Source organism: Aquarana catesbeiana, linkage group LG10 (assembly GCF_042186555.1).
Source record: "Aquarana catesbeiana isolate 2022-GZ linkage group LG10, ASM4218655v1, whole genome shotgun sequence".
Taxonomy (NCBI): domain Eukaryota; kingdom Metazoa; phylum Chordata; class Amphibia; order Anura; family Ranidae; genus Aquarana; species Aquarana catesbeiana.
Genome location: NC_133333.1, coordinates 216,166,642 through 216,193,506, shown reverse-complemented (window position 1 = coordinate 216,193,506; position 26,865 = coordinate 216,166,642). Strand labels below are relative to the sequence as shown.

The following is a 26,865-nucleotide window of genomic DNA, read 5'->3' as shown; positions in this document are numbered from 1 at the left end:
GCATTGATTGGTACATATGGGTGGCACTGATGGGTACTTATGGGTGGCACTGATGTGTGGCACTGATAGGTGGGCACTGATGGGCACAGATGGGCACTGACAGGTGGCACTAATGGGCAATGACAGGTGGCACCGATGGGCAATGACAGGTGGCACTGATAAAACATTGCTGGGCAGATCAGTGACATAATGGTGCCAATCAGTGCCCATTTGTGGGCACTGATTGGCACAGATTGGGCACATGTGGATGGCCATGGGGTACATACCTGGCCATCCATGTTGCCCCTTCCCTGGTGGTCCTAGTGGCATCGCTGGTGGTCCAGTGTGGTGATCTGAGGGGGGGCTGCGCTGATAAACAATCAGCGCAGACCCCCCCTGCCAGGAGAGCCGCCGATCGGCTCTCTACTCGCGTCTGTCAGACGCGAGTGAGGAAGAGACGAGCAACGGCTCTTCCCATTGACAGCGTGATCAGCCATGATTGGACACGGCTGATCACGTGGTAAAGAGCCTCCGCCGGAGGCTCTTTACCAAGATCGGTGGAGCGGTGTGTCAGGCTGACACACCGATCCACCGATCGCCGCGATGCGTGCCCCCGGGGGCGCGCTGCGGCATGTTATCCTGCTGGACGTCATATGACGCCCAGTCAGGATAACAGGAGCCACTTCCCGGACGTCAATCCGCTATAGGGCGGGCGGGAAGTGGTTAAAAACTAAAATATTGCACTTATAGTTTTGCTGTATATAAAAGCATTCAAAGAAATGAGCCGGCCGGCTCTCAATAGCTGCCCGTAGCTTCCGGGTTCAGCGCGGTATGTGATGACGTCAGCACAATTTACTTATGATTATTCATTTATTGGTGTGACATTATGAGTTGTCCATGTTCATTTTATGAATATCTTTTAGGTCACATTTTTTTTGATTATTAATATATAGTGCAGCTTTTTTCGTATATACTTATTATGTACATGGGATTTTTTAAGTTTTTATTTTTAATAAATTTGCAAAGATTTCAAACAAACTTCTTTGACATTGTCATTATGGGGTATTGTTTGTAGAATTTTGAGGAAAATAATGAATTTAATCCATTTTGGAATAAGGCTGTAACATAACATAATGTGGAAAAAGAGAAGCACTGTGAATACTTTCCGGATGCACTGTATATCTCACAGGAGCAATAACCTCATGACCTCATGTTTGGCTCGTATCTCTACTTCAATGTATCTGTGCCATATATAGAGAAGGCCTCATGATAAAATAATTTCCATTCCCACCCCTCCCCATTAGGGGGTGGGAAGGACAATTATTCTTCATCTAATTATGGCACAGATACATATGGCCTCATCAGAAAATAATTCCCATCCCCACCCCCTAATATGAGGCTTTATCTATGGCATCTGTGCCACATTCTAATTTGGCATAGATGACATCTTTGTCATATAGACAGGAACAAGTAATGAATGAAATGATTTTGTACACATATTAAAAATCTATTACAATCTTAAAGTTACTATAAAATGTGCAAACTGCATCCTTTATTGATATTAAAATTTGAATACAGTAAGATTTCTCCATAGCTATGACTATGACAGGGGGCTTCCAGATTCCGATAAGCCCCCCACCCGCAGACCCCCACAAAAACCGGGAACCCCCCTGACAGAGGAGTCATAGTTGTTAAGGAGTGGGCTGCCACTGTGTCCTTAACAACCAGCTATTCACAAATCAATTCAGAGCATTCATTACTTCAGATGCTTCAAACATCCGAATGAAAAAAAATGAATTTCATTGTTTTGTTATAACTTATTTCAGATTCTTTGAATTTTATTACAGTTGTTATTCCGTGATTTTGATACATCCGAATTTTGATTCGTAATGAAACCAACCATACGTTATACTTTGAAGGTATGCTGTGGTGTCTGGCACCAAGCCATCAGGAGCGGATGTTTTAAGTCCTGTAATTAAGGTGGGGCTTCCATGGATCCGACTTGTTTTTCCAGCACATCCCACAAATGCTCGATGGATTGAGGTCTGGAAAATTTAGAGGCCAAGTCAACACCTCAAATCATTTTGTGTTTCTCAAACCATTTTTGCAGTTGGGCAGGGCCACTGCCATGTGCACTCAGTCATCATCAATGTTTAGGAAGGTGGTACATGTTAAAGTAACATCCAAATGAATGTCAGGACCCAAGATTTACAAGCAGAACTTTGCCCAAAGCATCACACTGCATTCACTGGTTTGCTTTCTTCCCATACTGCATCCTAGTGCCATCTCTTCCCCAGGTAAGCAATGCAGTCAGCCATCCACACGATGTAAAAGAAAACCGTGATTCATCAGACCAGGCCCTTTTTCCAGGTCTAGGTCTGATGCTCATGTGCCCATTGCAGGCACTTTCTGCTGAGGACACGCGTCAGCATGGGCACCCTGACTGGTCTGCAGCTGCACAGCCTACTTCACAACAAACTGCAATGCCCATTTTTTCTGCTTTCGATACATCAACTTCATGGACAACAAGTTTAATATCCGCGTATTATATCCCATCAACTTTCAGATGCCATTGTAAAGTGATAATGTTATTCACTTTACCCATCAGTGATCCTAAGGTGTTACTAAACCCAGGGCCCTGCACTCACAATATCTGGTCTCCTACAGTACACAGAAAATGGAAATGCAATTATTTTAGTGAATATAAACTAAATACCTTTTCTCATCAGCAGTCTTATGCGTTCTATAGTGTCCGGTTAAAGCTTGTAGGAGGAGTTTTCATTTGACTGTCCTATGAGACTGCAAGACCCCTGATCCTCTGCACTCTCCCAAGAAAAAAAAACTCTGCACATGCTCAGTTTGGTGTGTGTTGCTAGAGTGCCTCCAAAGGCAACATCTTATCAGGAGATTTATTGGGGACAGAAAAAGAAGGTGAGGATCAGAGAGGACAGGATAAAACAGCCTTTTTACACAATGCGCAGGATTAACCCCTCAGGTCCCACAGTGAGTATAACAAGCATGCTTTACTGCATATACAAACTGATTTTACTCTTGTGAGTTTAGGAACACTTTAACCACTTCAGCCCCGGACCATTTGGCTGGCCAAAGACCAGAGCGTTTTTTGCGATTCGGCACTGCGTCGCTTTAACTGACAATTGCGCGGTCATGCAACGTGGCTCCCAAACAAAATTGACGCCCTTTTTTTCCCACAAATAGAGATTTCTTTTGGTGGTATTTGATCACCTCTGCGGTTTTTATTATTTTTTTTGCTATAAACGAAAAAAAGAGCAACAATTTTGAAAAAAAAAAAAAAACGCAATATTTTTTACTTTTTGCTATAATAAATATCCCCAAAAAATATACAAAAAAACATTTTTTTTCCCTCAATTTAGGCCGATATGTATTCTTCTACATATTTTTGGTAAAAAGAAAAAATATCACAATAAGCGTTTATTGATTGGTTTGCACAAAAGTTATAGTGTCTACAAAATAGGGGATAGTTTTATGGCATTTTTATAAATTTTTTTTTTTACTAGTAATGGCAACGATCTGCGATTTTTATCGTGACTGCAAAATTATGGCGGACAGATCGGGATAGGCTATGTGTGACACGACACTGATCACCGCTCCCGATCACAGGGAGCTGTGATCAGTGTTCTGTCACTAGGAAGAATGGGGAAATGCTTGTTTACATCAACATTTCCCCATTTATCCTCTCCGTGAGACGATCGCGGGTATCCCCGCGGACATTGAGTCCACGATGCCACTTCTTAAAGGGCAACGTTACAGGTACGTTAATATGCCTGTACGTGCCCTTCTGCCGATGTATATCAGCGTGAGCCGGTCGGCAAGGGGTTAATGTTATGGCTGATCGGTGTATGTGGTGTCTGTACCACTTTCCTCTAGACATGAACACTGATCAATGTTCTACCCAATGGGGACAGGTTTGCTCCACAGCATTACGCGGATTGTCAAACTACAGGAATTATTTATCTTATGCGCTGTCAGTGTGCCATGTGTTATATAGGTGAAACAAAAAAGATTTAAATTGTTGGATTCATGATCATATTTATTAGAAAATAGCAAATTCTCAATCCCTATGAATAGACCCATTGGACCCCTCCATAATTAGAGGAGGAGGGATTGAGATTAACTGATACTAAGAAAAGAAAATAGATGGATACAAGCTCTGAAAGCCAAAGCCACACAACCATCAGGTCCCAATGATATGTTTAGTTATAAATCCTTCTCACCTTTATTATATGTATAGATGATAGAATAGGAGAGATTTCATCCTTCCCGGCAGTGAAGGGGTTATGAATTGACAAATTACCTACAGGTGCTTCTCAAAAAAATAGAAGATCATCAAAAAGTTGTAATTCAATTCAAAAAGTGAAACTCGTATACAGTATCTCGCAAAAGTGAGTACACCCCTCACATTTTTGTAAATATTTTATTATATCTTTTCATGTGACAAGAAGAAATGACACTTTGCTACAATGTAAAGTAGTGAGTGTACAGCTTGTATAACAGTGTAAATTTGCTGTCCCCTCAAAATAACTCAACACACAGCCATTAATGTCTAAACTGCTGGCAACAAAAGTGAGTACACCCCTAGGTGAAAATGTCCAAATTGGGCCCAAAGTGTCAATTATTTTCCAGCACTGCCTTAACCCTCTCAGGCATGGAGTTCACCAGAGCTTCACAGTTTCCCTGAACTGGAGTCCTCTTCCACTCCTCCATGACAACATCACGGAGCTGGTGGATGTTAGAGACCTTGCACTCCTCCATCTTCCATTTGAGGATGCCCCACAGATGCTCAATAGGGTTTAGGTCTGGAGACATGCTTGGCCAGTCCATCACCTTTACCCTCAGCTTCTTTAGCAAGGCGGTGGTCGTCTTGGAGGTGCATTTGGGGTCATTAACATGTTGGAATACTGCGCTGCGACCCAGTCTCCGAAGGGAGGGGATCATGCTCTGCTTTAGTATGTCACAGTACAGATATTCATGGTTCCCTCAATGAACTGTAGCTCCCCAGTGCCAGCAGCACTTATGCAGCCCCACCGTGCTGCAGCTCAGTTTCAAGGTCTTGGCAATCTTCTTATAGCCTAGGCCATCTTTATGCAGAGTAACAAGTCTTCTTTTCAGATTGTCAGAGAGTTCTTTGCCATGAGGTGCCATGTTGAACTTCCAGTGACCAGTATGAGAGAGAGCGATAACACCACATTTAACACACCTGCTCCCCACTCACACCTGAGACCTTGTAACACTAATGAGTCACATGACACCGGAAGGAAAAATGGCTTATTAGGCCCAATTTGGACATTTTCACTTTGGGGTGTACTCACTTTTGTTGTCAGCGGTTTAGACATTAATGGCTGTGTGTTGAGGGGACAGCAAATTTACACTGTTATACAAGCTGTACACTCACTACTTTACATTGTAGAAAAGTGTCATTTCTTCAGTGTTGTCACATGAAAAGTTATAATAAAATGTTTACAAAAATGTGAAGGGTGTACTCACTTTTGTGAGATACTGTATGTGTTTGAGCTTTGAGGTGTACACCTATGCTTGTTTATTATGCCTTTTCAAACTGTAAGGTATTGCCATTTTAAACATAGCAAGGCAGAACTGAGAAGATTGTAATTATGTGTTTTTGTGATCACAAAAATACACAATAAAGTAAAAGAAATGATGTAAACCCACTAAAGATGTGTTCAGCCTTCAACACAAGCTTTCTCATATTCTACAATAATGTACAAAAACCGTCCCACCCTACGTTTGTCACCTATGTGTACCTTATCAATAGAATCAATTATTGTGTTTAATCAGATGGGGAAAAAATAATTGAAGTTATTTAGACAAAACAGATTATACAAACAAGCTACACTGTGTGCCAAGAGTAATATTTCTGAAGGCAAGGGTACCAAGCCTGAAACAAATGTCAGAAATTTGGAATTGGGAACCTGTTTCAGAGATTGTACAAAAGACATGAGAAGTGGTTTCTATAGCAACCAGCTACATGCCTGTGTCAATCACTCACTGAAGCAATGCCATTGCCTGCCAATCCCATCTTGCCAGCATCTGCACTACATATTCTAGAAAGCGGACAAGTGAGGAGGATAGAGGAATTCTCAGCCCCGCCCTCTGCAACATTGTATTCTGACAGTGGGACTCTCAGTTCTCAGAATTTACTGATCAGCGGCTGCAGCTGCTGATCGACAAAGGTTATCCAACATTCCTTTCAACAGAAATCAATCTAACAATCGACTTCTGTCAAACAGGAAAAGCTGCCCGTGGATCCAAATTCAGCCAGTCCCTGCTGAACTTCGATCCATCTATGGCCAGCTGAAGCAACTGTCGTTTCCAACCAACAAAAAATAAAGTGAAACAAAGCAGGGCATTTTTAATTAGGCCAAAAATGATAACATTTCCATTAAATGTACCCCTAATAAAGTAGACATAACGCTTACTGAATATATGTAATAAGTCAGAGCTAAAGTGATTTGTTTTTAACACATAAAATAATGGAAAGTTAACGTTATTTGTTTCCATGACACTGGCCAGATTGTACTCAGAATTATTGGTATAGTTTGTTTACACCAATCTTTACCTCCTGGATTACAATAATTTGTAATAACAATATTCCTTTTCATACATATAATTCATAGTGCTCTCTTCCTAAAAATTGTATCTCTAGGTAACCTTTTTTACATTTCATTTTGTGTCTTTGAACAGAAAACGCTTCTAGGAATTTCCCCACCCGACACGCATGTCATCATTTTCAGCAGGACCATGGACAGCAGCAGAAACAATACTTCTTTCTGCATAAAGGATATCTCCACCCAAAACTTGTTTTTGGATTGGGTTGTGAAAATGTTAAAACTTTTGTCAGGTTCTAAAATCTGCGGTCTGTGTCCCCGATGGGAAGATTCACACTTTCCAGCACAAAAGCAATCAGATAGTCGAGATCAGTGCACTACAGTGGGGAAAATACTTATTTGATCCCTGCAAATTTTGTAAGTTTGCCCACTTACAAAGAAATTAAGGTTCTATAATTTTTATCATATGTGAATTTTAAATGATAGACAGAATTTCAACCAAAAATCCAGAAAAAACACATGATACAAATGTTATAAATGGAGTTGCAATTCAGTGAGTAAAATAAGTATTTGATCTCCTACCAACCAACAATAATTCTGGCTCCCACAGACTGGCTTACAGTATGTGCTCATGTGGTACACAGATTAGTCCTGTCAATTTAATAAGGTGCTCCCTAGACAACTCATTATGTGTATAAATGAAACCTGTCCACAGAGCCTCTTTCTTCTATTCAAACCTCACCATCATGGGCAAAACCAAAGAGCTGTCAAAAGGTCGTTAGGGACAAGATTGTAGACCTGCACAAGGTTGGAATGGGCTACAAGACCATCAGCAAGAAGCTTGGTGAGAAGGAGACAACTGTTAGAGCGATTATTCACAAATGGAGGAAATACAAAAATACCATCAATCGCCCTCGGTCTGGCCGGCGGTCATCGCGACTGTCGGCCACGAGCATCGGCACCCCCGCTGTGCAGCGGGTGAACACGCGACTGCTATCCAGACCCCGCGAGCCAACGTACAGTTACGTGGTTTCGCGCAGGGGAACCAACCTGCTGCAGTAAAACTGCTAAATACAAGAAGAGCAGCGCTGTGACAAAAAACATGTGATATAACAAATCAAATAAATTGAATAATAAACCCAATCTCGAGATAGACTCAAAAGTTCATATAAAGTGCATAATATACAAAGGTGTAGGAAGTCCTATCCAAAATCGGTCCTAGATAGTGGATATAGTGGGAAGCGTAGGTAGGTAGATATGTGAATAGATCAATATGTCCTTCACCGCACCACTGTGGTATTGTTAAAAATACGCGCTTACCAAACGGCAAGCTTAGGAAGCTTGCGACCTTAACCCGGTCGGGGCCTTTCAGGATGGACCATCAAGGAAAAGCACACCACCTTCGCTTTAGGATAAGCACGCTGTTCAGCAGTTATCACTGTATGTGAAGATGTAACCCCTGGCTAGGGATAAACCTCAGGAGAGGTATACCAAAGAAAAGAAGGAGAGCGACATAGCGTAATCCTGCTTTCACTATTTATTAAAATCAATAAAATTACACTTACATTTAGAAGGATAAACACAAGCACATAAGCCGGCCGGCTAGAAGCGAATGCCCGTCCTACAGACGGTAATGCAGCGCGTCAGCACGCCCGACGTACGTTTCGTCACACTCTGACGTCGTCTGGGGCACGGGCGACGCACTGACGTGTCGCATTAATATAGTAAACAACGTAACCAAGCCTCGTACTGAGGACGGGACCGGAAATCACCTTGCGTTCCACTAGTTGCGGGCGGATACCAGAGAAACGCCATCTTTTATGTGGGATTATGCATAACATTCTGTGCACGCTTTTAATATACTGAAAACGGACCAACACATAATGCCAAATATAAATTAACATCATACGTAGGTTGATCATAGACTTGACAGAAAAATCAAATTTTAAGTAATTTAGTGAGAATAAAAAGTTCATTAAAATTAATTAAAAATTAGTGGAACTAGCAATTGAATGGCATCCTTCAACGGTATAACCCCCAAATGGGAAAAGAGGTGATAACTGCCCTCCTTATATAATATAACGCATGGGATGGCTCATGGAGACAAAAAGTCAATAAAAAATATGTGAGGGTATTCTAAAAGCCTTTCGTGGCTAAATCAAGGACACATAAGAACGGAATGCACACCATACCACGATAACCATTAATGGGATGGTAAATCCTAGGGGAAAGAAAGGTGATTTATTCCCGAGTGTAAGAAGCACTAAATACATCATAACATAGGACACAAGTCAAGTACCAAAACAGGATACATACATTGGACATTTGGCTAGTCCCAAACCTAGGATATCAAATATGCACAGAGGAAATACCCCATAAAGTAAACAGGAATAATACAATGGGGCATATACCCTCTCAGGAATAGAATAAATCTGGTGTTGGCCATTTGTTAATTCTTAAAAGAAAGCCAGGACTCTAAGTAGATAAGGATGGTTTCTCAGACCAGAGATTGGATTGTTTCTCATGAGTTATCTAAGAAAGCATTGGTGTCAGTATCGATATTGAGCCCATATGCCCATATGCGGCGGTTGGTCCGGAAGCGGTTAATTTCATGATTATTATTGACGCGTAGAGCAAGTTGGTGTATGTCAAATACTATAGGTATGCATAATTTTTTCTTCTTTCATTTAAAACCTTTAATAGATTAGATATCACACTACTATATCATGAAACCTATTATATATATATATATATATATATATATATATATATATATAAACTGGTGTCCATTTAATGACAGAGCATGGAGAACATAGGAGAGTCTTGGCACTCTTAAGCCTAGTACACACAATGAGATTTTTTTTTTTGGATGCCAATTTCCATATCGAAAACGAATAGATTACTAAAGTATAAAAATTCTCATGCAACAGAATAAAAATTCAGAAATGATGTAATGTTTTGTAGTGTATTTGTATTGTATTTTAGGAAGGAAAACTGTACTGATTAAACAAAAATCATACGATCTGGTATCATACGAGAGAAATTTTCGTATTTCTCCCTTCGGAAAATTTCAGACAACAGCTGTGTACGAACGATTCACATTATCGTACAATAGCTTCGAAAGCGGTATTTTTTGTACGATATTCTGATTGTGTGTACGGGGTTTTAGGGTTATTAAAATTGGTATTAACCCAAAAGCAAACATTTATTATGTAGTGGTACCCCATAAGAAACGCTGACTGTTGACGATGAAAGATGGTTAAAAGTACAGTCACATAAATGAAGATCACAATCAGAGTCCTTCCTCTGATTGTATAGAGGTTGCCAACACACACCCACCCCGACTCGGTGACCAGTCTAGGGGGTTGTCTTTTTAAAGTTTAATACTGAATAGACTTGTAACTGAGGAAGGGTGTAGGTCATGGGATACTCCAATATAGGCAGATTTAAAGAAAAGGACACTAACTTCACTGTTCTGAAAATTTAGCACACCTTGTCCCCTAAGAGTGGAATAGAAAGGCCAGATTAGGGGTAGTTGAGCATTCTATACTCCATAACACTAGATTGGCTCTTATCTCTTTGCAGCAACAATGTCACCTGGATCAGCAAACAGTCTTTTACTCACGAGACCAAGGATTAGCTGCCCAGAATGAGCTTGCTGATGCCTTCCAGTAAAGTGATAGTAGACTGGATCCTTAAAGGTTGAAGTCCCAGGGTATTTCTGTGGTTACAGGCAGCGCTCCTAGGCTCTGCCACAGCCAGGATCCAAATGAACCAGTGGCACAGCTTTCAGAGATGCAGATTTCCTAGCTGGTGAATCTCTTAAGCCAGATGTGTAGGCTTGTGCTCCAAAAAAGAAGGCTAGGCCCCAGTGAGGCTTCTGGGCCTAGTAGCATGAACAGTCCAACAGCAGCTTCTCAGGCCTCAGCATGAGGCAAGAGAGCTAGCACATGGCTATCCCAAATATTTATACTCTCCATTATGCCCAGTTGCGTGAACCTCCTACTGGGATAACTCAGGTAAGCAAAAATCCTTTTACTATGGCCAGTGGAGTGACAACCCCTACTGGTGACAATGAGAACCACCAACCTTCTGAGCTTAGGGAGAAACCAAATGCATACCTACACAAAACAAACTGGGTTAACTACCACCCAGGAAAAAACTAAATTTACCTATTTCTTAGCAGCCTAAGAGGGTGCTACAATTATATTGCAGCTTACCAATTCTTGGATGTGGTATTTGCATTCTTCTTTTTTAGGCTTTATTTCTTCCATTTACATTGTGTCACCCAGCCAGCAAATCTGTTTTTCACAAGCTCAAGTTCTCCAGCAGCGTATTCATCCAAAACCTTCATCCCAAAAGGAAAAAGCTGTTTGCTGTAACTGATTAGAAAGTGTGAGCTGGAGTTTAACTTCAATTTATTATTGTTATTAAATCTCCTAACGCATTTATCACTGCTACCCTTCCCCTAGTATGACAATGCTGCTGTCTGCTGTACCTCCTGTGCTGAGTTGCTTCTCACTAATTCAGGGGTTGTGTTACTGGCCAGATCACCAGGTGAAAACAGAGGGAAAAAAGCCAAAGAAAAGAAAACTATTGCAGTCACCACATCTAATGATTGGTAAGCTGCAATATAATACACATTTAGTTTTGGGTTTAATGCTGCTTTAAAAACAGAATATATATTTAAAAAACAACAACTTTGCAGCAAGCAGATGGTAACATACTTGAAAACAAAATTTTATAACCAAGAGATTTCCAGAGCACAGATAACTTGGCACATAACTTTAAAAATTCCACCTAAATGCAGTTGTTAGGTCTAGGTGGAGCAGTATTGCTCCCCATTGATATGATAGGTATACGTGCTTTGTAACATCTAATTATTGTCTGGATAGCAGTATGTTCCGGCTGTGGCCCTCACCCATCTGGTGCTCTTACTGCTACATTCCAGAGACGTGCGTCCCCCTTTATCAGTAGTGAGACCACTATGCATGGACAGCTAGAGATATCATATCTGCAAGTGATGTGTCGGTCCTCTCATGACACCTCATATTGTAATCGTCACAGAACACCCATCTCCTCTTTCCACATATTGTCAGGCCCCAGAAAGTGTTTGCTCCATTAATTGTTCTCTCATCCTGTATGAGGCCCAGATAACAGCGGAAAGGTTTTAATAATTCAGTTCACCCAGAGGACTAATAAGTACCTCTCAAACTGATGAAAGGTAAATCTTGTTGCCATGTATTCTGTTCTACCAAATAAACATTTTCTTTCACTTAAAAAAGTCCTGCTTTACACATACATATACTGCATATAAAACTAATGAAAAATATACCTCTAGAATAGGGAGGAAACAGTAAGGAGCAACGTCAGATCAGATCAAGGCTCCCATCCACCTCTGGAGTCTGCATTGCCGGGATAGAAGTGCACCTCTGCCAGATTACAAACAGTGCCATGCCTGCCCCAACCCCAATTCCAGGAATCATGGGGTGGCAGCCTTGACTGAGCCAATTATCAGCCATAATGACAGGTTTCCTTTTACGTTCAAGAACATGGCGATCTCACATTGGTTTATGTAATTGCTGCATTTTTTTCCCCTAACCTGCAAAGGAATGTCTACAAAACTACAACATTCAGAGGATGCTAAAACAGAATTTAAAACAGAGTTTTAATGCACAAATACTGCATAGTAGGTTACATAGTTACATAGTAGGTGAGGTTGAAAAAAGACACAAGTCCATCAAGTCCAACCTATGTGTGTGATTATGTGTCAGTATTACATTACATATCCCTGTATATTGCGGTCATTCAGGTGATTATCTAATAGTTTCTTGAAGCTATCAATGCTCCCCGCTGAGACCACGGCCTGTGGAAGGGAATTCCACATCCTTGCCGCTCTTACAGTAAAGAACCCTCTACGTAGTTTAAGGTTAAACCTCTTTTCTTCTAATTGTAATGAGTGGCCACGAGTCTTATTAAACTCTCTTCTGCGAAAAAGTTTTATCCCTATTGTGGGGTCACCAGTACAGTATTTGTAAATTGAAATCATATCCCCTCTCAAGCGTCTCTTCTCCAGAGAGAATAAGTTCAGTGCTCGCAACCTTTCCTCATAACTAAGATCCTCCAGACCCTTTATTAGCTTTGTTGCCCTTCTTTGTACTCGCTCCATTTCCAGTACGTCCCTCCTGAGGACTGGTGCCCAGAACTGGACAGCATACTCCAGGTGCGGGCGGACCAGAGTCTTGTAGAGCGGGAGAATTATCGTTTTATCTCTGCAGTTGATCCCCCTTTTAATGCATGCCAATATTCTGTTTGCTTTATTAGCAGCAGCTTGGCATTGCATGCCATTGCTGAGCCTATCATCCACTAGGACCCCCAAGTCCTTTTCCATCCTAGATTCCCCCAGAGGTTCTCCCCCAGTGTATAGATTGCATTCATATTTTTGCCACCCAAATGCATTATTTTACATTTTTCTACATTGAACCTCATTTGCCATGTAGTCGCCCACCCTATTAATTTGTTCAGGTCTTTTTGCAAGATTTCCTCATCTTCCACATCTGCAGCTGCTGACTTTTAATAATCGGACACTTACCTGTCCCAGGGTCCAGCAATGTGGGGGAACGAAGCCCCGCTCCTTTCCCCCCTCCTCTCTGCGGCACCGGCATTGTCACTGTGGGCGCCCGCCTGTGGCTTCGCAGCCGGGCACGCACTGCGCATGCGCGAGCCACGCAACGCGCTGTGACTGGCCGGGCAATCATCTGGGACCTGTGACATGTCCCAGATGATTGCCGAGAGGGAGGGGGGAGAGATGAATTGACTTCCAGAACCACGGAGCCCCAGGAGGAAGCGGGAGCTGGAACCCTCTAAAAAGAGGATTTCCACTCCCCCCCCCACAAAAATTACATGCCAAATGTGGCATGTCAGGGGGTCACCTTCCCTTAAAGCGTAAGTTTCATTTTTGGGTGGAACTCCGCTTTAAAGGGCACTATATACATCCTCATCACATAATTCAATATATAAGTTGACCTCTGTTGTGGGAGTACTAGGTTCTCTCATTATTTTTTACATCTGTGACCTATTAGGGAGGTTTCCCTTCACTTCCTGTCCCTGAGCCAAAACAGGAATGGAGTGGAAATTTAAAATATTCCCTGGGTGTAACCAGGACCACCAGAACTAGGGTCCCCATTGGAAGATGTTTCTCCATTCCTGTTCTGGTGACAGCTTAAAATTTAGGATTTTTTATTTTGTACTTTCTCGTGATAAAAGTAAATAGGACAAGCTGAAAGGGTGGATCTCCCTAATGGGGGCACAGACAGCCTTAAAAAACCTTTACACTCTATCCAATTTTATTTTACTTTAATTGCCTTTAGTTACTCTTCAAAGTTCAGATGAGCCTCTCACTACTGGAGGAGAGGTACGGAGGTGAAGGAGTTAATGAGAGCACACATGAGGTCCATACTAGGTGCACGGCAGGCCCCCTTTCTGTTACTAGGAGTGAGGCAACAGAAGTACACTGAACTGGTGGAGTGGGCACAGGCTCAGCATGTCCCTCCTAATGCAACATACAAGTTACATGAGACAAGTCTCTTTCCAGAAGAGCTCTGCACTTTATTACTGTACACAGCGAAGGCTCATCTCTAATTTGGGGAACTGCCTTAAAGTTGGATTTTTCACATGACGGCAGTCTGCGCCTAATCCCAGGCATTGGTGAGCATACCCCAGTGTGCAGGGCAAGGTGACCCCGCCCACACATTTGGCATAGGCGGAGAAGGACCTCCTGCCAACATATTAAAAATTGCAGTTTATCTTTTTTTTTTAGAAATCCTACTAGTTCTCTTTGTTTATGAGGGGGCTGGACAGGAGTTTTGCCACATTTAACCCTCTCTGTACTGTGCAGGCAGAGACTTCATTATCAAACAAAAGAAAAAGGTGAAAAGAAAGCCTCACCTGCAGTAATTACTAGGGACCATGCTGCAGCTTATAGATAAGGGAACTTTATTACACAAAAATATCAAATGGTAATACAAGTTTTTCATGACCACTGTGGATAGCAAATCCAGGCACTAATGTGCCGTATGTAGTGCAAATACCGTATTTATCAGCGTATAACACGCACCCCGAGTTTAGGAGGGAATTTTAAGGGAAAAAACTTTTGGGAGGGAAGTTTAAGGGAAAAAAACTTACATTTAAATGCCCATCAATGCAGCCTTGTCAGTGTCATTGAAGCCTTCTCAGTGCAGCCTTGTCAGTGCAGCCTTGCCCCAGTGCAGCCTTGCAGCCATGTCAGTGCAGGCTTGCCCCAGTGCAGCCTTGTCAGTGCAGCCTTGCCCCTGTGCAGCCTTGCCCCCATGCAGCCTTGCGATCCCCGCTGATTGTTTGCGATCGCGTCGACATACACATCCGAGTGTACAGATTTAAATATGGCACCGCGGAGGGACTCGGCGGAGCAGAGATACACATAGCCGAGTGTACTTGGCTCTTCTCGGCTCCGCTCACAGTCACGCCCAGTCCCGCCCTATGATGGAGATAACACAGGTCCAATGGCGGGACTGGGCGTGACTGTGAGCGGAGCTGAGAAGAGCCGAGTACACTCGGCTATGTGTATCTCGGCTCCGCCCAGTCCCTGCAATCTCGGCGGTGCTTGCTCTGCTCCGCCGAGTCCGCCGGCGCCATATTTAAATCTGTACACTTGGATGTGTATGTTGGCGCGATCACAAACAATCAGCGGAGATCGGTGGGGATTGGCGTATAACACACACCCACGTTTTTCCCCTGATTTTAAGGGGAAAAAAAGCGCGTGTTATACGCCGATAAATACGGTATGTATCCCAAGTCCAAAGTTTTTCAACAGGAGGGTGAAGCTGGGAAGTAGTGATGCAGTAAGGTCATATATAATTAACACTGTAACAGTGGTTAGGATATCAGTTCAACGCATAACATGGGATATTGTTCTCAATGTGACCAGTGTTCACTGCAGTGCAAAAAGACCCAGCATAAGAGTATAGCGCATGGACCAACAGGTCCGCTCACCCAGCCTGGAAGTAGTGTGGACTTGCGTGGATACTGGCTGTAGCTTTCCCGCCTGCATATCCGTTGGATTTGGATCAGGAATGTGGCCGAGTTGCTGGTCAGGCACTAGGTCAGCGGCGGGTGCAGTTTCATGTGGTCCAGTCCCGTAGTGGTGGTCTCAGCGTCCCTTAGTTAAGATGAATGCCGTGGTAATCACAGATTCCCGTGAGCATGTGCAGGCTAGCAAGCTGACATCGATGGTGACGTCAGTGCATCATTTACACGGTGTCGTGACAACCGGTAGGTTTCGCCCAATCAGCTTGAGCTTCTTCTGGGATGGAGGGGGGCTAGTGGTGGGCTTTTATTTATACTCTCCAAAAAGCATGAAAGGAAGTGCAATTATTTGCTTCCACCACTCCACAGATCCGCGCCATAGCCGAATGAAGACTACAGCATGGATCTGCTTTGCCAGGAGGCTGTCATTAGACGTCCTCCCCTTTGCCAGCTCGCCACGCCCCCCTGAAGGGCATGCGCTGTGATCACCTGAGTCAATGAGACTCGGGTGATCACAAATCCGAGTAAGGGGCCATTACTGGCCCCTTACCACGTGATCAGCTGTCAGCCAATGAGAGCGTGAGGAGAAAAAAAGCCGATCACCGGCTTTTGTTTGAAGGGACCCTGGTCCCAAAGAGGAAGAGGCGAAGCCGCCTCATATGTGCCCACAAGTACCGCCTGCCAGTGCCACCTGCCACGAATCAGTGCCCACAGTACGCAAGTGCCAGCAATCAGTGGCACCTATCAGTGCCCACAAGTGCCACCTATCAATGCCCACCAGTGGTGCCAATCAGTGCCACCTAGCAGTGCTGCCTATCAGTGTCACTTACCAGTGCCGATCAGTGGCCATCACTGCCACCCATCAGTGCCACCTATCAGTGCCCTTCAGTGCCATCCATGAGTGCCACCTCTCAGTGCCCAATGCCACCTATCAGTGTCCACCAGTGCCACCTCATCAGTGCCCACCAGTGCCGCCTATTAGTGCCCATCAGTGTCGCCTTATCAGTGCCCATCAATGCAACCTATCAGTGTAGTCTCATCAGCGTAGATCAATGAAGGAGAAAAACTACCTGTTTGCAAAATTTATTAACAAAATATAAAACGGTTTTGTATTTTTTTTTTTTTGAATTCGGTCTTTTTTATTTTTTTTAACAAAAAATAAAAACCCAGGGGTGATCAAATACCACCAAAAGAAAGATCTATTTGTGGGGGAAACTGATAAAAATTTCATTTGGGTACAGTGTTGTATGACCGCGCAATTGTCATTCAAAGAGTGACAGCGCTAAAAGCTGAAAATTTGTCTGGGCAGAAGGAGGGTTTAGGTGCCCAGTAAGCAAGTTGTTAACCATCAACACCACATACATCTGCAGCTGGCTTTCATCAATCAAGTTTAACCTCATATTGGGGAAGCCTAGAGTAAAAATGAAAAAGGGGGCAAATAGGTAGCAGGAGAGAAGCAGGGAAGCATTTTTCTTAAATGGCAAGCCAAGACATTAAGGTTAAACCATATTAGGGAGAGGGGGTGGGGAGGTCACATGGCAGAGAGAGGAACAAGAACATGAGGAAAATAAAGGGAAAAAAAACAAAAAACAAAACCCAAGTAGAAACAAAAGTAAAAAAAAAGAAGGCAAATAGGCAATGTGCCTGCTAGAGGGAGAGTATCCATAATTATATTCATCTATTAGATCGGGTTTTCAGTGGCTGCACACTTCTTTGATTTCCATGGTGGTAAATCTGAGGGAATGAAGGTGAAGGGTATATATACCCTCAGATATATATAAAATAAGTGCAGCGCTGAACTATAAACATGTGAATTACTAAAAAATAACACAGAAGTGAAACTATGCCCAGTATAGTAACTGGAAATGAAGTGAATCAGTACATATAATATAATAACTAACAATAGAAGTGAATCAACACAGAGACCACTGAAATGAGCGTAAATGTCTATAATATCATGTGTTAAACTCTGTGACCAGAGTCCATAGAAATGAAAAGAGTCTTCACAGACAATGGGGGTGCTTAAACATAAGATGTTGACTCAAGCTGAACTGCACAGCAACCACAGGTAATGCGTCATGAACATCTGAAGTTGGACACTCTTACCGGATGTTGTGGGACATATCTGCCATATAGCAGTATGTTTGTCAGAGCCTGAGGAGATAGCCTCCCATGGAATCCGCCAGGTTGTTGTCACTTCGGTCCCGATCTCGAATAGGCAGGGTTGTCCCTCGGGTCACGGTCACCGATAGCCAGAATCGTCTCGGATGGCGACTGTCCCCTCACTCACACGCTCTCCAGCTCCAGGCGAGTTAAAAAAATCAAGGGCAGTCAGATGAAATCATGGAGAAAAAAAGGGGCTCCACATGGCGTAGGTCAAAAAATAAAATAATATCATGTGTTAAACTCTGTGACCAGAGTCCATAGAAATGAAAAGAGTCTTCACAGACAATGGGGGTGCTTAAATATAAGATGTTGACTCAAGCTGAACTGCACAGCAACCACAGGTAATGCGTCATGAACATTTGAAGTTGGACACTCTTACCGGATATATCTGATGTGACTTGGTTTGTTTGTGTGTTAGCTGCTACTTTTCATATTGTTTGCACATATTTAGTTTTGGGCCAGCGCAGCTTCCCTTTTATACCACTATATATACCCTCAACCTGCCACCACGGAGGGGTGACTACAACACTATTCTCCTACAGAAAGAGAAGATGTGGATCTATCGCCTCAATACACTCGCTCCCGCTGGCTTAAACACAGAAAGCAACTTTGGGGCATTTCTTGATCGCTAAGACACCACATTTGGCTGAAAATGTGAAAACTCGATCTAATAGATGAATATAATTATCAATACTTTCCCTCTAGCATGCACATTGCGTATTTGCCTTCCTTTTGTTTTCGCTTTTGTTCCTACTTGGGTTCTGTTTTTGTTTTCCTCATTTCACAAAAAGGCAGAAACTACTCAAAAGCTAAAGCCCAAAAGCTGAAGTCCACTGCTGGCTGATGTCACAGAGCCGGTCTAGGCTCGGGCAAGATCGCATCAATGGAGTCGGGATCTGTCCACATGCCTGGACCGGCAGCCAGCTCAGTCTCTCAGCGAGCCGCTGAGAGCCTGAACTGGCTGCTCCTGTCCCTCCACAGCTCAACGCTCGGGAGAAGCAGAGCAGAGAGCTGCTGAATGACAGTCACCACCTCTCTGTTCAGGGAGCTGTGAGAACCGAGCGATCGGCGATGTTTGATCACTAGGTTCTCAGTGTTCGAGGCTCCGGGGGACAGATGCAGCATCGGAGCAATGCTGCATCCACCTAGGTGAGTAAAAAAAAAAAAAAACCCATAAATTTCTTTTAAATTTTTGCATGCATTTAATATGTTTATTTCCTTCTGTGAATGAATTTTAACATTTTTGAATGTGGTATTTAACAAGCGGTTTCAGCTTTTTTGTGGTAAATACTGTAAAACTGTCTAGTGAATTGACAGTTTCAGGATCGCATGAGATATTTAGGCAAAATGTGTCCTGACACCTAACAATCTCATTCTAGTTCATTCTGTAAATGGAGCCCGATATGAGCTGTTGAAGGGCAGAAAACTGTCTGGAGAACAAAGTGGCAAATCAGTGATGTCACACACATCAAGTTTGGGTTTGTGAGCTATGTGACAAACCTCTGTCATTCCATCAGGGTCGCCCAAGTTCCCGTAACGCCAAAGACAGTGTGACACATGCCAAGGAGAACCCTTCACTGCCAAGTGTGGAGATAACTGTCTACCTGTAGAAGCTGTCTGGGCACAGGAGCTGGTTAAATGTCTCCAGGCTGACCGGTAGTAAAGATCAGTGACTTGGAAAGATCATGTAACCTTTTAATGGTTTTTGGTGGCTGAGAAATGGCAAGCATTAAATCAGAAGGAAAAAAACACACACAGGGCTCAGCAGGAGACACAAAATCAAAATATATCTGACACACTTTTCCCTTAAAGTGGTAGTAGACTCGAAAATAAAAAAACAAAACAAACAAAAACCTTTCACCCTGCAAGGCAATGTTATAATGTGGTAGTGTGCATCGCATACTAGCACATTATGTAAAACTTACCTTAAAACAAAGACCTCCAGCGGCGTGCTGTCACTGCTGATAGGGCTTCCATCTTCACCTGGTCTTCCCTCCGTGTTCGCGGGCTGCGGCCACTTGCAAAGCAGAGCCATGATGACGTCACTCCCGTGTATGTGCGTGGGAGTCACTGTTTACGGCACAGAGTTCTGAGGGAACAGCATGTTATCAAAGTAAATATCAACAGTACACGTTAAATGCACAGTTGTACAGTATCATCTCCTGTACTGAAATTGATTAATTTGATTTCACTGCACACTGGGAACTTCTCACAATGTGTATTAGAAGCTGCAGAAAGTCAAATAGAATCTGCCCTTTTCTGGTTGGAAGACAGCCAGCATCATCTAGCTCTTTCTAACTGTCCCTGGCCATTCATTGGATTTCAGTTCTTTCAATCATGGAGGTTCAGCATCACATGTCTGCCTAGGAACCCCCACTCCTCCAGACTAACATCCACCCAGCAAACCATTTTTATATTTGCATAACTCCTCAAAGGAGCCTGCGCACTTTTCAGGAAGGTATGTATTGCACCCTGCCAGCCCTCCCACCAAGCCATGATCGGCCTGCATTGCATAAAGAACAGCTTTATTTAAAAATGTTATTAGTATATTGATAAGGGAAAGGAAGGCAAGGCAAAATATAAGCCAATTGGACTTCACCTTTAAAGGATAAGTTCACCTTTAGTAACGTGATACACCTGCATTCAGGATGTAACATGTTACTAAAGCGGCAGCCCTGCATTTCCCCCCTCCAATCCCCCACTGATGACGGGTGGGGATCCTCTCCTTCACCCACCCAGCCGTGTCATTCCTTCACAGCTATATGTGAAAGAATGAACTACAAGGCTTTTGATCGCAGATGCAATACTCTGCAGGCTCCAAAGGAGTAAAAAAATGCACAATTTTTACCTGCAAAAAACAGTATATTTCTTACTTCTTATTTTTAAGTGAATTTATCTATTAAAAAAGGAAAGATATTGCTCTGAGTTGATCAGGATGTGAAGAGACACTGGGGGAGATTTACTAAAACTGTGGTGCAGCTGTGTATGGTAACCAATCAGCTTCCCAGTTCTAGGGTACAATCGCACTGAAATGCGGTTTTGGAATCGTGCGTTTTTGAAAGACATCTGTGCGGGTTCATGCACAGATGTCTATTGAAATCGCTCCCCGAAGTCACCAAAAGTAGTGCAGGAACTACTTTTGGGAATCGGCGCGGCGCCGCAAAGTCTGCGTCGGACCAATTGAGACAGTGCCATTGCCAGCAATAAGCTGCAATTTGGCATGTACTTTGACATGTTAAATCACATGTCAAGTTGGCCCAATGTGAATGTGGGATTATTGTCAAAGCTAAAAGTGTTTGTTAACCCAAAAAAAAAAAAAAATAGATCCTGCTCCTTTAAAGCATGTTATAGGCCACAGTGCTTGTCCTGTGTCATTTGGCCCCCTGTAACACCTAAAAAAACCTGGCTGATCCTGCCAGTTTCTCCCCACCCCTCTGTAAACTGACCACGGTGTATCATAGCTGCTGAGACCAGATACCGTGGTCAGTTTACGTCACGTGTTTAGCCTGCTATCTGCTCTGCTCCTGTGTCCTCCTCCCCCCTCCCCTCTCTGTCTGTGTGTGAGCTGCCCCTCCCCACTCCTGCTGCTCTCATAACACTAACCTGTATACACCATCAGCACTGCCTCCTATTGCAATGTACCCCTCTGTGAATGATTTATAAATATAAATGCTGTAAATACCTAATTTAAGAGCTGAGATTGCAATCACATGATGAGCCAGCTTTCTCCTCCTCCCCTCCAGACTGACATCAGCAGAGAAATCTCAGCCCCGCCCAATGCATCCCTCAGAGGAGAAAAGGAGAAAGCTGGCCAGTCATGTGATCGCAATCTCGGCAGTGAAATTAGGTATTTGCAGCATTTCTTTTTATAAATCACACACAGAGGGGGACACTACAATAGGAGGCAGTGCTGATGGTGTATACAGGTTAGAGTGGCTTAACAACCACTTTAATTGAATAAGCTGAAGTTTGAAGCAGATTGGCTAGCAAGATTCTGTGTGTACCAGTTTTAGTAAATCTCCCCCAGGCTGTCTAGATGTGTTTCAGCCACAAGAGTAGGAAAGTGCCATTCACCACCACTGACTTGCCTGCCCATCCTTGGTTAAAGAATTCCTTATTTTTTATGACACCCAGTCAGTGCTCTGCCTCTTGTCTGCTGTCAGCCAGGCCTCACATTTCTTTATAGTTCGCCTGATAAGTTTTACACCTCTAGCTCAGCTTGCTGACTGTATGTGGGGGGAAGACAAGACAGATGTGTCTGGGGGGAGTACTGCAGATTCGTCTCCCCCCTCCATGCAGACTTTCCACTTGGTAGTCGACAACAGTACATTGCAATTGCAATTTGGAAGTTTCTTACTGCATTACAATTACTAACAAAAACATTATATACAGAGCCATCAAGAGAACCAGTCATAACAGGGCTTATGTCACAATCATCAACAATCAATGTGCCCATTCCTTGAATACGCCGCTCAGAATGACAACGTTAACCACTTGCTTACTGGGCAGTTTCCCCCCTTCCTGCCCAGACCAATTTTCAGCTTTCAGCGCTGACACAATTTAAATGATAATTGCGCGGTCATGCAACATTGTACCCACATAAGACCCAAATAGAGCTTGCTTTTGGTGGTTTTTAATCACTGCTGGCTTTTTTATTTTTTGTTAAAAAAAAAACGAAAAAAGACTGAACATTTTGAAAAAACAAAACCATTTTATATTTTGTTATAAAAAGTTGCAAACAGGTAATTTTTCTCCTTCATTGATGTACGCTGATGAGGATGCACTGATGGGCACCAATAGGCTGCACTCATGGGCACTGATGAGGCGGCACTGTTGGGCACTGATGGGTGGCATTGATGGGTGGCACTGATATGCAGCACTGCTAGGTGGCACTGAGGCGGCACTGGTGGGCATTGATAGGTGGCACTGATATGCACTGGTGGGCACTGGCAGGTGGCACAGATGAGGTGGCTTTGGCTCTTCCTCTTCGGGACCAATGTCCCTTTCACAGAAGCCGGTGATCTTTTTTTTTTTTTTTATCTCCTCATGCTATCATCTGAGTCCAGGTGACAAATGCACCCTTGTTGGGGTCTGGAGTGCACCGCAAGGTAGTGGATCCTACGGCTGACTGTTGTGGATGGAGCCCTGGGTGGTTCAGGAAAGCAGGTACTCTGGAGCAGCAACACAGATCACACTGGGAGCTAGAGCATGAGATTTCCCAGGGCGCAGAATCTAAGAGTCAGCAGGTGTTCTCCAGGGACCCTGATGGTGGGTATGGACTTCGCTGCAGTCTGGCTCCAGGTCGCAGCCCCCGCGGTCTCCCAGCTCACGCTCACAGTAGAGTACAGGAAGGTAGAGAGGAAGCAGCAGACTGCGACAACAAAGGATAGTCAGGAGATAAGCCAAAAGGTCAGGGCAACAAGCAGATAGGGATAGTCAAAGAACACGCCAAAGGAAAGGATATGAAGCAGCTGAGTACAGTCAAGAACAAGCCAAGGTCAGTAAACAGGATCAGACGTAGGACACAGGGCAATGAGCACACGGAAGCCAAAACACACAAAATTGTTCAGCAGGGCTGGCTTGCAGTGCACAGGTTAATACAGAGTTCCCTGATAGGGGCTGGGGTGGAGCCGTGCTTTGAGGAGAGATTACTTAAGCAGCTAGGTGAGTGGCTGGCCTCTTAATCTGAACACATGGATAGGTAAGCTGACAAACATTACTGCATAACCATGACAGAGCCTGATCATTCCCAGAGGCAAAGGAGAAGCCGTTGCCAGAGGGAGAACCACTCTTGTTGCCGGAGGCAAGTGTAGAAGGAATGGAGTTCTGAAGGAGTACCAGAGCAGACGCTTCACTAGCCGGGGACAGTGACATTGAAAAGCTTCAGGAGAGAACTCCTAGTAAAGCTTAAAAAGAAGTACAGCGGGTAGCTGTGAGTCCGAGGAACCCAGCAGATAGCATCGGTGAAGCTTGAAGAATACAGCGGGTAGGTGTGAGTGAAGCTTGAGGATCTACAGTGAGATACTGTGAGTGAAGTTGTTGCCATAGGAGACAGCAGTTGCTACAAAATACAGATCGCTGCATTCAGCTTAAAGGCCCTTTTTCTGTATTGCTGTTTGCCTAGTTCTATTTTTGGTCTGCAGAGTCTGCCAAGTTGCTATTGCATTTGCCTAAGGATGTCCTGTGTCCTACCCCTCTCTCCCCCCTGTTCCTGTTGAGAGAAATAAAACTCTTTGTTCATTTTAAAAAAGTGAGTGGAGCCCATCTTTCCATCTTGCACTACACCCACCATGCCTACTAACCTGCACCCTGAGGAGGAATGTCAGCCCAAACGCCCTCTGGGGGTCACCACCAGGCCCTTTGAGGTCGGGGAGATCGCTACACAGATGAGCTGAAGGCTGCTTTTAAAGCAACCTGGGTTTCCATAACACCTCAGCAGTGCCAGAGGCTGATCGCCTCCATGCCACGCCGCATTGATGCAGTAATTCATGCAAAAGGAGCCCTGACAAAGTATTGAGTGCATACTATACTGTACATGGACATACTTTTAAGTAAGCCAACATTTGGTATTAAAAAATCCTTATCAAATTTTCTGAAAGACTGAATTAGGGGTTTTCACTAGCTGTAAGTAATAATCATCAAAATTAAAAGAAAGAAATGCTTGAAATATCACACTCTGTGTGAAATTAATCTATATAATATATGAGTTTCACTTTTTGAATTGAATTACTGAAATAAGTTAACTTTATGATGATATTCTAAAATATTCTATATATATATATATATATATATATATATATATATACACACACACACACACATACACACACACGGCTCAAAAAAAGATTAAAGGAACACTTTTTAATCAGAGTATAGCATCAAATCAATTAAACTTCTGGGATATTGATCTGGTCAGTTAAGTAGCAGGGGGGGGGGTTGTTAATCAGTTTCAGCTGCTTTGGTGTTAATGAAATTAACAACAGGTGCACTAGATGGGCAATAATGAGACGACCTCCAAAACCGGAATGGTTTTACAGGTGTAGCGCTGGTAGATTTTTCAATCTACTGCTTACAGGTAAATTTAGTGGGTTATGTGTTCTGTACATAGTTCAGATTCAGTTTATTGTCATATTTAGCCTCTGTTCCAGTTTGGCTGTGTTGCGTGTAATTTCACACTGTGCCTGTGGGTGTCGTTGTCACCATGGGTCGGTGTTGGAAAGGCTGAAGTGTATGAGTGCTCTTCTGTCCCGGAGATAACTCGGCGGAGGGGGTCCTCCGAGTTGCATTCTGGGAGAGGGTACTTATGGGACAGACGCCATGTTTCAGAGAGTTTTACCTCGTGGCCCTCCTGGCCTAGAGGCATGTGTTAGTGAGTGTAACGAGCCCCTTTCTCGCTCGGTTCCACTCTCCCGACACTCCTCTGCAGCTATAGAATCAGATTGCAGATCGCGACATCTGATTGCTCGGTCATCCAATGCTCCGGGATTAGAACTACAGCTATGTGCCGTTCTAACCCAGTTGTGATAGCTCAGAACAAAACACCAGGCAGGCTGTATGTAAGTTCAACCAGGAATATACTTTATTGCAAAATACAGGCTTTTATACACTAAAAGTGGAGGTGCAGACCTCCTGCTCATATTACTCTAACAATACAGCTGTAACCTAATTAACATGAGCTAATTAACTAATCCCTTTAGACAGCCTAGATGACTCAGACATGACCTTTAGGCCAGACTGGCCATCTTGTAGTTCAGAAAATCCAATCAACATTATCACAATAGCAGAGTTAATTAAACACAAACAACAATGGGGATCTAATGACTCTTAGATCCCATACTAGAGACTTATTTACAATACACATTTTAGCAGACAACAGACAGGTAGCTGGAATTGATGACATTAGCATTTAACAGTAGGAGTCCCAACGGTATGAATCAGTCACTATTCCAATATTCATGACAGTGAGTCTACCTCGCGGCCCAACAGCCTGGAGGGTTGCGTTGCGGCAGCCGAGCGGGTGGACCCAGAAACCTGTCTGGGGTCTGCTATTGCTGGGATGGTCCTGTGCTGTCTGTCCTGCGGGAAGAAGCCAGACAATTGGGAAGATCCAGGGGAGGACCCATCTTGGAAGGGACCATGCAAGGCTGGTCTTAAGAAGGGCCTGGTGACTCGATTGGAGGACGTATCCTAAACTACCCTACCGCACAAGTACCGCCGGGTCGGCTTAAAGGTTCTGGTACTGTGTTTGATGTTCATCGAAAAACACTACATCCTGTGGCAGAGGATCGTATGGGTTTTATTTCACTCAAGTCTGTGGCAGAGACTTTTTGTTCGTGCTGCATACCGGTTGCTAGGTTGGTGAGAGAGACCTATCCGGGCAGGCAAAAGATTTAACCCTGAAAGGAGAGTATATTCATCCCTAGGATTTCAATTACTCAGTGCTACACCAAGAAAAGATATTTGAACTTCCTTGCAACTCTTCTTCTACCTCTTTCCTGCTACTTCTTCCAGTTATCTCCCATTAAAGCATTGGAAAAAATACTCAAGTGACTGGTGCCTGTACTGTCTGATAGTAAGCTCAACGGGAACCCTAGACCCAGTGTTGGTGAAATTACAGGTAACAAGGTGACGGTAACAGCCCGCTTTAAATCAGCAGCTCCACCGTGAGTTAGTGCTACACAGGTAGAGGCCACTGACATTTTTTTTCCATACTCTAGGGTCAATGTCATTACTGATAGCATGAGACGATACCTGGACCCTATAGAGTTTACACAGGCAGTCCAACTCCTCCAGCATGGCACATGAATACGTGCCATTGCCAGAAAGTTTGCTGCGTCTCCCAGCACAGTCTCAAGAGCATGGAGGCGATTCCAGGAGACAGGCAATTACTCTAGGAGAGCTGGACAGGACCGTAGAAGGTCCTTAATCCATCAGCAGGTACGGGTATGGAGGAGCAGGAGGAACACTGCCAGAACCATACAAAACTACCTCCAGCAGGCCACTGGTATGAATGTCTCTGACCAAACCATCAGAAACAGACTTCATGAGGGTGGCC

General features: G+C 43.6%; 1 protein-coding gene across 2 annotated transcripts in view; it reads right to left on the bottom strand.

Moving 5' to 3' along the window:
• The window catches only part of KCNJ5 (potassium inwardly rectifying channel subfamily J member 5), a 99,120-nt gene that overhangs the window by 28,944 nt on the left and 43,311 nt on the right, over nt 1-26,865 (bottom strand). The window contains exon 1 of one of the 2 annotated variants that reach the window (XR_012236398.1): nt 11,917-12,977. The exons of the other annotated variant lie outside the window; for it this stretch is intronic. The gene's annotated coding sequence lies outside the window, so the exon portion shown is untranslated. Of the gene's footprint in view, nt 1-11,916; nt 12,978-26,865 lie in introns of those variants that run through there. 2 annotated transcript variants of the gene reach the window in all.